The following is a 14675-nucleotide window of genomic DNA, read 5'->3' on the forward strand; positions in this document are numbered from 1 at the left end:
AACTCAACGGATACAAATTCTGTTCCAAAAGCTATAAGCCTATTTCTGAAACAAAGTGCTTACCTTTTCTTTTTCTTTTTTTTCAACTTTTTTGTCTCTGAAAGTGGAATCACATTTCTCAAAACTACTACTTGTGAGTTGTGACTGCTATCTTGGTGTCACTCTCAGTGAGCTTGGCAGCCTCGTCATCTCCTTGCAAATATCCGGCCATATTCAACTTCGGCGACTCAAACTCTGACACCGGCGGCTTGTCTGCAGTTTTCGGTCAGGTGCGTTTGCCCCCCGGAGAGTCCTACTTCCACCGCCCTGCCGCCTGCCGGCTGTTACTGCAAATGACAGGCTCGCTTTACTGTATCTTAGCGCATATCTTGATTATGTGGGAAGCAACTTCACACACGGAGCCAACTTTGCCACGGCGGGCTCAACCATCCAGAGCGGGTATAGTCCCGTCACCTTGGACGTTCAGTACAATGAGTTCTACGATTTTCAACCAAGATCCCAAACCGCTCGTAGTCGAGGTTGGAATTTGACATGTGTACATATACGTTTTCTTTTTGTATTAAAATGAGTTATGTTTGCATTTGGCATGTGTGGCAAACTATAATTTACACGTAAGGAACCAAGAATAAGTGTTTCTACGTACATCTACATGTTTTATTAGTTGAAGAAACTTGCATTAATGCAATGCAGGTGGAATTTTAAGCAGCTAATGCCAAAAGCAGACGATTTCTCTCGTGCTTTATACACATTTGATATTGGCAGAATGATTTAACAGCCGGTTTATTCTTGAACATGTCCACTACCCAAGGCAAGGCATATGTTCCTGATGTGCTAAATCAGTTTAACAGTATTGTTAAGGTAATTAGCAATACAAACTCTGACTAATAACAACATTTAATTTGGTTGTGATGTGTGTTTTAATTCTACACGTAGTATATATATGATCAAGGAGGTAGATACTTTTGGATACACAATACAGGTTCCATTGGTTGTCTTCCATATGTATTGGACCACGTACCAATCGCAGACGCGTAGCTGGACAAGCCTGGTTGTGACATGCCTTACCAATTTTACAACCGCAGATTGAAGCAAGTTGTGGTTCAGTTAAGAAGATAACTACCATTAGCTGCAATCACATATGTTGATGTTTACCCGGCTAAGTACTCCCTCATTAGCCAACCAAAAAAGCATGGTAAGCCCTTACTAGATTGAAATCACTTCCTCTATGGGGTGAATATTAATGTCACTAAGTTTGTGTCAAGATTTCAAAGAAACAGTCCAACAGCCTCACTAGGATGTGATGTTTTATATTCTTCAACAGTTTGCTGACTGTGATACAAAATGTCGCAGGATTCAAGCAGCCGGTGGGAAGTACAATTTCAACAAGCACATTGGATGTGCAGGGAAGATTAGGGTTCATGGAAAAGATGCTTTAGTGGGAAGGGGATGCCAAGACCCATCACTTTGGGTGAATTGGGTTGGTGTGCATTTCACTCAAGCAGCTAACAAAAGAGTCTTTGATCAGATGGTAGTGTTAGACGCACAGTTAGAACTTGAATGTGGGAACCAAGAAGTATGGGCTGTCAGTTTTATATATCAGTTTTCTATCTCCACATGTGGTCTTCGACAAGTCAGGCACGGGCAGCATGGAGATGATCATGGACTTGTTAATTTTATATTTGTCCTCAGCATGTGCAGCATGGACTGCTTGTTAGTTTATAGGTCCTCAAACACATGCACCACGTGCAGCATATTCCTGATGTATTTATATTTACGTACTTAATACATCAGGAATATGCTGCACGTGGTGCATGTGTTTGAGGACCTATAAACTAACAAGCAGTCCATGCTGCACATGCTGAGGACAAATATAAAATTAACAAGTCCATGATCATCTCCATGCTGCCCGTGCCTGACTTGTCGAAGACCACATGTGGAGATAGAAAACTGATATATAAAACTGACAGCCCATACTTCTTGGTTCCCATTCTCACACCTCCCTTGGAAAATCGTCCTCTTGGTCTTGAGGTCCTTAACAACAAAATAATATGGAAAAATTAGAATGTAGCATTTGTTATTTAGGGTAAATCTATGGGCAGAGATAATATTGGTAGAGGCTGACGGACAATGTAAAACATTCTTAAGGTTAAATGAGCAAGAATTAGCATTAATTTGATTTGAACCAGAGTGAGCAATAGCGAGTCCAGTATCATTACCTACACCACCAATGTTTTCATTACCGTTGTACTCTTTAGGATTAACCAAATTCTGGAGATCAGGTGTGATATGTGCATTAGCGCCTGTATCAATTAACCACGAACCATTTTTCTGACGGTTCAAGGGGATGGATGAGGAGGCCATTGCACTGAGACGCTGGGCTGGAATGCGTCCTTCGTATGCAGCATTCATGCGCTGGTAACAGTCAAGGGCAGGATGCCCTTCTTTTCCACAAATCTGGCAGGTTATTCGTCCTCCTCCACAACGTTCCCCATTACTGGCAGGAACACGTTGGTAATTATTGTTGTTGTTGCGAGGACCAAAGCCTCGTTGGTTGACACCACCACGGTTAGACGGAAAGCCAGCTCGTCCACCACCACGAGAACGTCCACCACGTCCTCTTGCAGCTACAAAGGCATTCACAGGGGCTGATTCAACTAGTGAAACAATTTGTTCAGCCATTCTCCTCTCTGTAGTCAGGAGAAGAGATTCAAGAGTAGGGTACGTGATCGGAGTATCACGTGCCTGTGCTGCATTAACCGTCATTTCGAACGCGGAACCTAGATTATTCAAAATGATTTGGACGAGTTCATCATCGTCCACATGCTTACCAACTAGAGCCAAATTGTCAGCAATGGCATTCATCTTATCAAGAAAGTCAGCAATAGATAAATCACCCTTCTTACATTGGAGTAGTTCATTTCGCAGGAAAAGAATTCGATTCTGCGAAGAAGAAGCATACCTTTGCTCCAGTGCTTCCCATGTTGCACGAGCTGATCGTTTGCTTGCCACAGTAGCAAGGACAGAGGCTGTAAGGGAGCCATTGATCCAACTCAGGATCATTTGGTCTTGCTGCATCCAAGTGTTGTAGGCGGGATTGACAGTGGTGCTTCCAGCGAGATACTTGGATGGACAGACAACGGAACCATCCACATACCCCATAAGATCACGGCTCTTAAGGATTGGAAGAATCTGGGCTAACCATAACAGATAGTTAGTCCTATCGAGCTTGATGTTGACAATGGTAGTCATGGACGAAGACATGTTGATTAGAGCAGTTGCAGGTGGTGGGGTTTGCTGGGAATCAAGGAAGGTGTTGTTGTTGTTGGAAGACATGCTGGAAAAAAAAAAATTATGGATCGTTTGTCGTTGGACTTAAGAGGCTCTGTATACCATAAAAGTTCTAGGATTGTAGATTGTAGGGAAAACAAAACACTCAGGAAAGATATAACTCTACACAAGGTTTTCACTGTGATTCACACTCTACAAAGAGAGGCTGCATGTATTTATATTTACGTACTTAATACATCAGGAATATGCTGCACGTGGTGCATGTGTTTGAGGACCTATAAACTAACAAGCAGTCCATGCTGCACATGCTGAGGACAAATATAAAATTAACAAGTCCATGATCATCTCCATGCTGCCCGTGCCTGACTTGTCGAAGACCACATGTGGAGATAGAAAATTGATATATAAAACTGACAGCCCATACTTCTTGGTTCCCACATTCAAGTTCTAACTGTGCGTCTAACAGGTAGACGGTTCACTTTCAGATCCACCACTTCCATAGCTCATTAAAATACTTAATGTCAGCAGAATCTTTTGTTTTTAATCTTTCTTTTTGCTTGAATTCAGGATCATCAATAGTGGACGACTTGTGTTAGTCTTTTACAAACACAAGTGGTGACCCTCCAAAGTCTTTACATTCAATATTTCATCTTCTATATTAAGACTAAAAATTGCATGCTCCCTCCCTTGATCTTTTTGTGCAACATATGATTCTCTATGGAACCACATTCCTCAAGAATAATAGTTGTGACTGTTTTGGTGTCGCTCTCGTTGAGCTTGGCACTGATATCCTTGGTTTTGGCCTCGACTTCATGCAAGTTCCCGGCTGTTTTCAACTTCGGTGACTCAAACTCCGACACCGGTGGCTTCTCTGCAGTTTTTTAGTCAGGCGGGTCCGCCTCATGGCCAGTCTTATTTCCACCGCCCGGCCGGTAGTTATTGCGATGGCCGCCTGGTCATTGATTTCATAGGTAACACTCCATCCATCTGCCATCTTCCCATCCGTACAGTTTGTGAAATATGGTAGACTGGTAGTTGAAGAAGCTAGGACAGAAGGGTAGAGTTCAAGAGAGCAAAATGCGTTTAGGAAAGTGGAATATAGGAACCTTAACGGGAAAATCTATGGAAGTAGTGGAAGTTATGGTGAGGAGAAGGATAAATATTATGTGCCTACAAGAAACTAAGTGGGTTGGTAGTAAGGCAAAGGATCTAGAAAACTCAGGGTTTAAACTTTGGTATTCGGGCACAAATAGAACGAGAAACGGTGTTGGCATCATCGTGGACAAGACCTTGGTACAAGATGTTGTAGATGTCAAGAGGGTAGGAGATAGAATCATGGCAATCAAGATTGTAATAGGACAAGAACTTATCAATGTGATTAGTGCGTACGCACCTCAAGTAGGGTTGGATACGAGTTCGAAGGAGAAATTTTGGGAAGATCTTGGAGACTTGGTGCAAGGAATTGCTCAGACGGAGAAGTTATTTATAGGAGGAGATTTAAATGGACACGTGGGCAGGGAGACAGGCAACTATGGAGGTTTTCATGGTGGCCATGGTTTTGGGGAGAGAAACGAGGATGGGGAAGCTATCTTGGATTTTGCAATGACATATGATCTCTTCTTAGCCAACACCTTCTTTAAGAAGAGAGAAGAACATGTGATCACCTACAAGAGTGGGTCGTCAAAAACACAAATAGATTTTCTTCTAATGAGGAAAGGGGATCGTATAACTTGTAAGGATTGCAAAGTTATACCAGGAGAGAGCGTGGCTAATCAACATCGCTTGTTGGTGATGGATGTACATATCAAAAGAGTAAGACAAAAGAACAAGACTTGGAAGTGCCCAAGGACTAGATGGTGGAATCTAAAAGAAGAAAAACAAGCCATTTTCAAAGAGAAGGTAATCACCCAATGTGTGTGGGATAGAGAGGGGGAAGCTAGCCAAATGTGGGATTCCATGGCTAGTTGTATCCGAAAAGTAGCAAAAGAGGTATTAGGAGAGTCCAAGGGCTTTGCCCCACACCAAAAGGAATCTTGGTGGTGGAATGAGGAGGTACAAACGAAGGTGAAGGCTAAGAAGGAATGTTGTAAAGCCTTATACAAGGAGAGGACCGATGAAAATGGTGAAAGGTATAGAAAAGCGAAGCAAGAGGCGAAGAAAGCTGTCAGAGAAGCTAAGTTAGCGGCTTACGACGATATGTATAAACGACTAGATACCAAAGAAGGAGAGTTGGATATCTATAAACTATCTAGAGCAAGGGAAAAGAAGACAAGGGACCTAAACCAAGTGAGGTGCATCAAGGATGAGGATGGAAAGGTTCTTGCTACAGAGAACGCGGTTAAAGACAGATGGAGAGGTTATTTTCATAATCTTTTCAATAAAGGACATGAAATGAGTGCTTCTTTAGGGGAGTTGAGTAACTCAGAAGAGTGTAGAAACTACTCTTTTTATCGTCGAATCCGGAAGGAAGAAGTGGTTGTAGCTTTGAAGAAGATGAAGCATAAAAAAGCAATAGGCCCAGACGATATACCAATCGAAGTGTGGAAACTTTTGGGAGAGACAGGTATAACATGGCTCACTGACCTTTTCAATAGGATTTTGAAAACGAAGAAGATGCCAAATGAGTGGCGAACGAGCACTTTGGTGCCTATCTACAAGAATAAGGGCGACGTACAAAATTGCATGAACTATAGGGGTATTAAGCTAATGAGTCATACAATGAAGCTCTGGGAGAGAGTCATTGAGCATAGATTGAGGCAAGAGACACGGGTTTCGGACAACCAATTCGGGTTCATGCCAGGGCGCTCAACCATGGAGGCAATCTATCTCTTACGAAGATTGATGGAAAGATATAGAGATGGGAAAAAGGATTTACACATGGTCTTTATAGATTTGGAAAAAGCGTATGATAGGGTCCCAAGAGACATTCTTTGGAGGATTTTAGAGAAGAAAGGAGTACGAGTAGCATATATCCAAGCTATAAAGGATATGTATGAAGGAGCAAAGACTGCCGTAAGAACTCATGAAGGACAAACCGAAAGCTTTCCCATAACTGTAGGATTACATCAAGGCTCATCCTTAAGTCCTTACCTTTTTGCGTTGGTAATGGATGAGTTAACAGGACATATTCAAGATGATATTCCTTGGTGTATGCTTTTCGCAGACGATATAGTGTTGATAGATGAAACTCAGGAAGGGGTAAATGCAAAGCTTAACCTTTGGAGAGAAGTGTTGGAATCTAAAGGTCTTCGCCTAAGCCGATCAAAGACAGAATATATGGAGTGCAAGTTCAGTGCAAATGGAGGCCAAAACGAGTTAGGGGTGAGGATCGGAGATCAAGAAATACCAAAGAGCGACCGTTTTCGTTACCTAGGATCTATCTTGCAAAAGAACGGAGAATTAGATGGAGATCTCAACCATAGAATACAAGCTGGATGGATGAAGTGGAAGAGTGCATCCGGCGTGTTGTGTGACCGCCGTATGCCACTGAAGCTCAAGGGAAAATTTTATAGGACGGCAATAAGGCCGGCGATGCTGTATGGCACAGAATGTTGGGCGGTGAAACATCAACACGTACACAAAATGGGTGTAGCGGAGATGAGGATGCTTCGTTGGATGTGTGGGCACACGAGAAAGGATAAGATTAGGAATGAGGATATCCGGGGTAAAGTAGGAGTAGCCGAAATTGAAGGAAAGATGAGAGAAAATCGGTTACGGTGGTTTGGACATGTGCAAAGAAGGCCTACTGACGCTCCGATTAGAAGATGCGACTATGGGACAGAGGTTCAGGGCCGAAGGGGTAGAGGAAGACCTAGGAAAACTTTGGAAGAGACTCTAAGAAAAGACTTAGAGTACTTGGATCTAACGAAGGACATGACACAGGATCGAGCACAATGGCGTTCTAAGATTCATATAGCCGATCCCACTCAGTGACTTGGATTTTCCAAGTCTCCAACTGAGAAGTTTTCCTCACTCGGGAAATTAAGGGAACACTACCCCAACCTACATGCTCCACTCAGAAAGCTTCAACATACAAGCTTCAACAAAAGAAAATTCAAAGAACTTAGCGAAGAAGGCTTTTTGGTGTATTTAACACAATACGTTGAAATGAAGGAAAGCTTATTTATTGATATCCCCGATAAGCTACAAATATGTACATATACATGAGTCAAAATAAACACACAAGAGGGAGCCTTCACAAAGGTTGCTTAGGAGAAGTCTCAGCAGTCGGTAGAGCCCCAGAAAGAGAAGGCACCGGAGGGGGATCATTTGGAGCCTCAGTACTGGACAGAACCCTAGAAGGAGGAGGCATCAGAGGTTGATCATTTGGAGCTTCATTACGCGGTACAGCCCCAGAAGACGAAGGCAATAAATGCCTTTGGAACAAACCCACAAATCTCTGATGATCAAGTAAAACCTGACCATCAGTTTCCTTCATCTGGTCAAGCTTCCTCTTCATGTTGGTAGCATAGTCATGTGCGAGCCGGTGCAACTGTTTATTCTCATGCTTGAGCCCTCTAATCTCCTGTTTGAGACTCATCACTTCAGCCGCCAATGATTCAACTTGGCGGGTTCGAGCAAATAGGCGTTGGGCCATATTAGACACAGAACCTGCACACTGAACACTGAGAGCCAGCGAATCCTTAACAGCTAACTCATCTGACCGTTTGGAAAGTAGTCTGTTATCTTTGGGAGTGAGAAGGTTCCTGGCCACCACCGCAGCGGTCATATCATTCTTCATCACGGAATCCCCAACGGTAAGAGGACCAGTAGGGGAGACGAAGGATGGGCGCCATATGTTGTCTGGAGAAGGCGGGGCTGCCTCTTCAACAAGGTTCAAGTCAAAACGACGGTCGGAGGGGCCAGACATTTTCAAAGGTGTTGAAGAGAGAAGAGGTCAGACAAATCAAGATCTTAGAAGTGCAAGAATGAAGCTTCTACTGGTGGAGATTCAAGTGTGCTTTGGAACTTAATGCCAGCCCCTATAAAAATCTGCACTCGACGGAGCTTCAGAAATCGAAGAGACGCCTGCTCAGAAATCGAAGAGGCGTTTGCTTTCTCAAAAGCTGAGCTGCTTAGAGATCACGAGGGTTGATCTCAGAAATCGAAGAGGCGTTTGCTTTCTCAAAAGTTGGGCTGCTCAAAGACCACGAAGGCCGATCTCAGAAATCGAAGAGGCGCTCGCTTTCTCAAAAGCTGGGCTCCCCAGAGATCACGAGGGCCGATCTCAAAAATCGAAGAGGCACCTACTTTTCCAGCCTTGTCAGCACCTGTCACACGCACACTCAGCTTTGCGGAAATTATGGGCATTCTGTCGAAGACTTCTGGGGAAGTAGAAAACACATGAATCTTACTGTTCAATCACCCACTTCCCACACGCAACAATAGCTCATGGGTACCACAGATAACTTTGCCAAAGTTCTCTGCCAAGGTTGAGCACGTGAAGCTTGCAGCTCCCACTACATCGCTCTGACCAAGAAGGGTAAAAGAATAGCAAAGAAACAGCACTAACAAAGTTTAGACCCATAAATTTTGAAGGTCTAGCTACCATATTATTACCCACAAGGGTAAAGGAACAGTACCACTGCTGGATAATTGGAAAGTCCCTGTGTGTCAACCTCTGTGCTTCGTGGCAAGGTAGACTAGCAAACATGCCCAACCTTTACTCACATTCGAGAAAACACTCCCAATAAGATTGCTTGCTCCAAAATCGAAGAGGCACCGTCCTCCGAATCTCGAGAGCCAGACTCCCAACATGACTACTTTATTAAAAATCGAAGAGAGGGTAAAGGAACAGTACCATTGCTGGATAATTGGAAAGTCCCTGTGTGTCAACCTCTGTGCTTCGTGGCAAGGTAGACTAGCAAACATGCCCAACCTTTACTCACATTCGAGAAAACACTCCCAACAAGATTGCTTGCTCCAAAATCGAAGAGGCACCGCCTTCCGAATCTCGAGAGCCAGACTCCCAACATGATTACTTTCTCAAAAATCGAAGAGACACTGCTCCCCGAATCTTCGAGAGCCAGACCCCCAGCCTGATTGCTTTCTCAAAAATCGATGAGGCATCGTTCTCCGAATCAATCGAAGAGGCGCTCGCTTTCTCAAAAGCTGGGCTGCTCAGAGACCACGAGGGCCGATCTCAGAAATCGAAGAGGCACCTACTTTTCTAGCCTTGTCAGCACCTGTCACACGCACACTCAGCTTTGCAGAAATTATGGGCATTCTGTCGAAGATTTCTGGTGAAGTAGAAAGCACATGAATCTTACTGTTCAATTACCCACTTCCCACACGCAACAATAGCTCATGGGTACCACAGATAACTTTGCCAAAGTTCTCTGCCAAAGTTGAGCACGTGAAGCTTGCAGCTCCCACTAAATCGCTCTGACCAAGAAAGGTAAAAGAATAGCAAAGAAACAGCACTAACAAAGTTTAGACACATAAATTTTGAAGGTCTAGCTACCATATTATTACCCACAAGGGTAAAGGAACAGTACCACTGCTGGATAATTGGAAAGTCCCTGTGTGTCAACCTCTCTGCTTCGTGGCAAGGTAGACTAGCAAACATGCCCAACCTTTACTCACATTCGAGAAAACACTCCCAACAAGATTGCTTGCTCCAAAATCGAAGAGGCACCGTCCTCCGAATCTCGAGAGCCAGACTCCCAACATGACTACTTTCTCAAAATCGAAGAGAGGGTAAAGGAACAGTACCATTGCTGGATAATGGGAAAGTCCCTGTGTGTCAACCTTTGTGCTTCGTGGCAAGGTAGACTAGCAAACATGCCCAACCTTTACTCACATTCGAGACAACACTCCCAACAAGATTGCTTGCTCCAAAATCGAAGAGGCACCGCCCTCCGAATCTCGAGAGCCAGACTCCCAACATGATTACTTCCTCAAAAATCGAAGAGACACTGCTCTCCGAATCTCGAGAGCCAGACCCCCAGCATGATTGCTTTCTCAAAAATCGAAGAGGCATCGTTCTCCGAATCTCGAGAGCCAGATACCACAGACCACTTTTTCAAAGTGCTCTGACAGAGTTAAAACATGTGAAACTGACAGCTCCCACTACCGTGCTATGACCAAGCAGGGTAAAGGAATAGCATTACTACTTGTTGTTAGGGAGACTCCTATATATGTCGACCTCCATCCCCAACGGACAGGCAGACCTGCAAAAATGCTCAACCCTTCATCATATCTGAAAGGGCACTCCCAACGAAGCATTTCAAAATATTCAGCTTTCTTTCCCCCCGATAATACCTCTGCAAACAAGCTATACTAGAGCAAGAATATCTCATATCATCAGGGTTAAAAGCAAGAGTATCCCATATCATGCTTTTTCCCTGTCTTTTCCTTTGGCCTTGTTTTTACCTGTAAGACAAGGAGAAAGAGAGCAATCAGTCAGCACTTGGAATCAAGCTTCCAGCCAGGAACTGACTTCCTGGAACCCCTTACCTGATTACTTACCTGGCATTGCTCTCGAGTACTCATCTTCAACATCTTATGTTTCCAGGGAAGATTCCGCATCTGCTTGAGGAACAGATAGGGCAAGTACGAAGGATACAAGGAAGCATGTGGAGACAAGCGTAACAGCACACGTGCCGATACATCCATTACTCTGTCAAAAGCAAAAGTATCCCATATCAGCAGGGTGGAACGTACTCTAGATTTGATGGACTTGTTTTGACCCTCAAATTCTTCAGTCGGCCTTATACTCTGGAGGAAACCAGAAAACCCTCCAGCTCAGTTCAAGAATAAGCCTGTGGAAAGTTACTTCTTCAAAAGCAAAAGTATCTCATATCATCTCTCCTCATTTTTCTTCTCTTTATCCTTCATGCTGTTGCAAGACGGGGAGAAGGTGAACAATCAGTCGGAGCTCTGATTGCTTACCTTGTCTGTCACCTCTTTCAGCAGACCCCCTAGCTCGGCGACTTGGGGGACTCCTACTACATGATTTGTATCGCGCTTGACCAAGCCTGAAACTACAAGTAAGCTTCAAGTGAAATTGATACATTACCTTGTGCATCTCCACCAGTTAAAGATACCACCCCTGGATGGAGGAAAAGTACTTCCAGAAAAGATGCCACATCTACCTATGAGACTATTAAGGCAAGTCAAGACGACACCACACTCCGATACTTAGAAGTTTCGTGATTACGAGATCATTCTCCCACAATATTTCCTAATGTCATTTGTACTAAATCATTCACTTGTACTCACTAAAGGAGAGCTTGAACCTATGTACTTGTGTAAACCCTTCACAATTAATGAGAACTCTTCTATTCCGTGGACGTAGCCAATCTGGGTGAACCACGTACATCTTGTGTTTGCTTTCCTATCTCTATCCATTTATATACTTATCCACACTAATGACCGGAGCAATCTAGCGAAGATCACAAAAAGCGACCGTTTTCGCTACCTAGGATCTATCTTGTAAGAGAACGGAGAATTAGATGGAGATCTCAACCATAGAATACGAGCTGGATGGATGAAGTGTAAGAGCGCATCCGGCGTGTTGTGTGACCGTCGTAGGCCACTGAAGCTCAAGGGAAAATTTTATAGGACGGCAATAAGGCCAGCGATGTTGTATGGCACAGAATGTTGGGCGGTGAAGCATCAACACGTACACAAAATGGGTGTAGCGGAGATGAGGATGCTTCGTGGGATGTGTGGGCACACGAGAAAGGATAAGATTGGGAATGAGGATATCCGAGGTAAAGTAGGAGTAGCCAAAATTGTAGGAAAGATGAGAGAAAATCGGCTCCGGTGATTTGGACATGTGCAAAGAAGGCCGACTGACGCTCCGGTTCGAAGATGTGACTACGGGACAGAGGTTCAGGGCCGAAGGGGTAGAGGAAGACCTAGGAAAACTTTGGAAGAGACTCTAAGAAAAGACTTAGAGTACTTGGATCTAACGGAGGACATGACACAAAACCGAGCGCAATGGCGTTCTAGGATTCATATAGCCGACCCCACTTAGTGGGAAAAGGCTTTGTTGTTGTTGTTGTTGTTGTTGTGCTCATGTGATTGAAAACGATTCATATTATAACAAGTGGATTAGTAACACTTCTAAATAATTGCTCGAGAAAAATTATCTAATAATCATAGCTCGATTGAATGCATTGTTTTCAGCTAAAAGCCTCGGATTTTCATTTCTTAGCGCATATCTGATTCAATGGGTAGCAACCTAACTCATGGAGCCAACTTCGCAACGTTGTCCTCGACCATAAGACCCCCCAACACAACTCTTCGTCAGAGTGGGATTAGTCCGATCTCCTTGACCGTTCAACACAACGAGTTCTACATTTTTCCTTCGAGATCCCAAATCGTTCGAGTCAAGGTTCGTAATACTACTTATACGCGTATAGTTTTCTCTAGTGCAGCTAATTGTACTCTTTTAAAATCCGAATGTGGTGAGTTAATATCGCTAATACTTCAACAGTATAATATGATTTTCAACGTGTCATCTATAAACTTCAATGTAGGCGTGGGGTATTTGAACAACTAATGCCTAAAGCAGAAGATATTGTCTCTCGTGCTTTATACACATTTGATATTGGTCAGAACGATTTAACTGCCCTTATTCTTCAACATGTCTACTACCCAAGTCAAAGCATATGTTCCTGATGTACTAAATCAGTTCAAAAACACTGTCGAGGTAATTAGTGTGATCATAGCCACATTTTATTAAAGGTCAAGTACCAAAATAATCCATGTGTTTTACCGAATTCGCCACATTTAATTTGTTTGTGACGTACTTGCTATATACAGAATATATACGAATCTAGGAGGTAGATACTTTTGGATACACAATACAGGTCCCGTAGGTTGCCTCACATACGTATTGTCCCGCCTACCTATCTTAGCCGGACAGGTGGACAAGGCCGGATGTGCCGCACCTTACAAGGAAGTTGCTCAGTTTTTCAACCTTGGATTAAAAGAAGCTATGGTCCAATTAAGAAAAGAACTTCCATTGGCTGCAGTCAGTCACATACGTTGATGTCTACTCAGGCAAGTACTCGCTCATTAGCCATCCCAAGAAGCATGGTAAGCTTAAATTTTAAACATACACATCTGATTTTGCGCGTTGGAAAGTTAAGAAACCTTCCAACAGTTTACATCGAATTTGTTGATGTGAATGTAAAAAAAGTTGCAGGATTCGAGCAGCCGATAAGAGCATGTTGTGGTCAGGGTGGGGAGTACAATAACCAGATCCATGGAGGGAAGGTTATGGTGGATGGGAAAGGCATGCAAAGACCCGTCACTGTGGGTGAATTGGGATGGATTTCACTACACTCAAGCAGCTAACAAAAGGGTCTTTGATCTAATTGCAGATGGTTCACTACAGCAAGCTCATTAGATCACATGTGACTCTTTTTCTGTTCATATAAAAAATAGGAGAAAGGTCTCAAGTAGCATTATTATAATATCGCTAATAACGACAACATATTGATACTTTATTTTCGGACCAAAATTATTTGGAACTATTTGCTATAATAATTGATTATTCATGGCCAACATGATAATTTATTATTGAGAATGTTCATAGTCGAAACTGTCCATACATGCGTCTACCCAATGCATGCACTTCATTATCCATCAAGTTATAGTTTGCGTATAACCAAAAGGGTACATTTTCTTAACCCATATTTAAGGATCACCTAAATGGCTAAACGGTCTTCAATGAAATTGACAATCATATTTGTATCAAACAAAATGGTCGCACGGTTAATCGTGAGAATATGAAGTGCTACCAAACCCGTTTTACATTCTATATACATAAATAATTAAACGATATGCAATTATAATTAAACGATATGCAATTTGATTAAACTTTGCATAAAGCTTTAAACCATGTTAATGAATATTCCAACAAATTGCAAAATCGTGCGACATTTTTTATTACAATCGTGCGATATTCAATTTGATTAATACAAGAAGATGATTGTGGAGCCAAAAATATTCACAAGGCGACACGTGGGTTTTTTGGACAAAAAGGACAAAAATACCCTCGAGGCATACCGGGTCTCCTACACGCGAGCAGTGGAGAATCATCCATCAACCAAGTCAGAAGTACCCAAAATGGGTAACAATTCAAAACCTATTTCATATATGTTTTTACCTCATTTTTTCCTTATTCAATTAGCCATTTATTTCAAACATTCCATAACATCCTCAACCAATTAATATAATCAATATATTAAAGGCTAATTACATCACCAAATCACCCCAAAATCACACCAAGGGCCGGCCATTCCCATCCAAAAAGAGCCTATCATATTCTCTACCTTTTCCACCATTTTCCCTTTTTAATTACACTAATTAGCTAGCCAATTAAACCCATAACCATCAAAACATTCCTTTATGTTTAAATTAGCCAATTA

General features: G+C 42.8%; 1 pseudogene; it reads left to right on the top strand.

Moving 5' to 3' along the window:
- Nucleotides 1-12319: 12319 nt before the first annotated feature.
- LOC114820347 (alpha-L-fucosidase 3-like) lies at nt 12320-13824 on the top strand (annotated as a pseudogene).
- The last annotated feature ends 851 nt before the right edge of the window (nt 13825-14675 follow it).

The sequence above is a fragment of the Malus domestica genome, chromosome 13, assembly GCF_042453785.1.
Source record: "Malus domestica chromosome 13, GDT2T_hap1".
NCBI lineage: Eukaryota > Viridiplantae > Streptophyta > Magnoliopsida > Rosales > Rosaceae > Malus > Malus domestica.